The 1,866-nt window shown below is 47.7% G+C and overlaps 1 protein-coding gene across 1 annotated transcript in view; it reads right to left on the bottom strand.

Annotated features, from left to right (window-relative positions):
• Positions 1–1,866, bottom strand: part of LOC115305222 (olfactory receptor 8S1-like) — a 20,635-nt gene that overhangs the window by 6,689 nt on the left and 12,080 nt on the right. The window lies entirely within an intron of this gene.

Below are 1,866 nucleotides of genomic sequence, written 5' to 3'. Positions count from 1 at the left end.
GGACCATTTTCCTAAAGAAGCTCCTATTCTGAATAACAGGCACACATTTCATGGACACCTTCTCATATGATCTCAGGTTCAGTAGCGTGCCGTGTCCTCATTCATTTCCTCTGTGATTCTGAATACTCTTCTGAGAGCACCACTTAATGAAAGAAAAATCTAACAGAACCAGTCAGAGGGCCATCTGTACTTAGGGAATGGAGGGCTGGGTGAGGCCCTCAGGGGAAGCTGGGCCAGTGCCCTGTACTCCCTGAAGTCCCAGCCCAAAGCTGCAAGTTTCTGAGCTGAGGCAATTATTGAAAGCCTAGAAGAGACTATTATTAGGCTTGGAGTGGGAGTGGGCATGCTGAAAAAGAAGAGTATTAGAAAGAGATTTGAAGAAAAACTACTGGAAAACAGACATCTTCCCCCATAACATCATTGGCCTGAGGAGGCCCAGAGAAAGCATCGAGGGTGCTGAACTATGACATATTACTGCCTGAACTCCAGCTCATTTCCACTGGATGTTACGATTTTCCCCATTCCTCCAACTGGTTTGTTCATTGTAATAGTGAAGTGACCAGTGATAACTCCACCCTGGGAATATTATTCAGTCCTATGTTTCTAGTGTTTCTATTTTAAGCACATACTAAACTTTTAAAGGAGTTTATTAAAGAATAGTAACTCAAGTATGTAGTGAATTGTTTTTAGAAGGTCTTACAGAACATTTTTGAAATGTCTGAGGTAAAAATTTTATATTTCTGATTTAGGACAGAGAACAGTCATTGGCAGTTTTTGGGGCTCACACATAAGTAACAAACACAAACTGCATGTTACCCTTCACATTAGTGTGGCGGAGGATGCCACGGAGTCCATGGTCCCTGCGGATCTGTACTCCACCTGCCAGACCATCTGTGTGGACCCATAGCTCACCTCAGTGTACAGATAGGGCCAGGATGGGGTAGGTGGGTGATGAGAGGGCCCTACGGACCCCACTTGTTCTGTGCCTGCACGGCTCCCCTGGCTCCCAGGTTGCATGACTGAAATTGCCACAGAAATAACGGTGGATGGAAGTTAAGATGGACACACTGGTGTTTCAGCAAGGCTTGACTTTAAACTGAAGAAAGTTTTCTCTTCTTCATTCTTGAAGCCTCCCCATCCCCTTCACTTGTTTTTCTGTAGAACCCTTTGTTCCAGGATCTCAGTACTGATATTGACATCCTGCTGACCTCAGTGTATGTTTAGTGAGGGGACCAGATGGGCAGTGCCAGCCCTATCATGAGACCCCCTGGAAGAGATGATGAGTGTGGCTGGCTCCACGTGCCGGACTCGTATCAAAGCTGCCCATCTCCTGTATTTTTCTAGAAACCCCTCAGTCCTTTATCCCTGGTAGGCTGGCAGTCTTGGAGGTATTAGCCCACTGCAGCTTCCTTCACCTGGCAAAGTCATAACTATCTTTCTTCTTTATACCCAAACTCTGTCTTCACCTTACATAACTCCACTCCCGAGCACAGAGGTCAGTTTTCACTAACATGAAACATGTTGCATGTATGGCTCCCAGTTGCCCATGCATGGCTTCTGGACACTTCTCCAGGATGGTGAGTGCTTCTGGAGAGGGTTCCCCAAGGGATAGGGAAGATGAGCACTGTGGGGGCAACTAGACAGGACAGAACAGATGAACACATGCGTGCCCCTGATTCTGGGCAGCTGCAGTCCTGCCCAGAGTGGTGCCTGTGACCCAGCAACCCTATCACCCTAATACATAGTGAAGGCCAGGAGTTGGGAGGGCAGGGCTCCCTGACCACTGGGTGTGCGTGCCCATGTGTGAGTGGTTATACTGGGTTCTGGGGGATGGAGGGCTCTGTATGGCCCACCCTGAATTCTAGG

The sequence above is a fragment of the Suricata suricatta genome, chromosome 10 (genome assembly GCF_006229205.1).
Source record: "Suricata suricatta isolate VVHF042 chromosome 10, meerkat_22Aug2017_6uvM2_HiC, whole genome shotgun sequence".
Taxonomy (NCBI): Eukaryota; Metazoa; Chordata; class Mammalia; order Carnivora; family Herpestidae; genus Suricata; species Suricata suricatta.
Note: the sequence above shows the minus strand (reverse complement) of the source record. Positions and strands in the feature narration are given on the sequence as shown.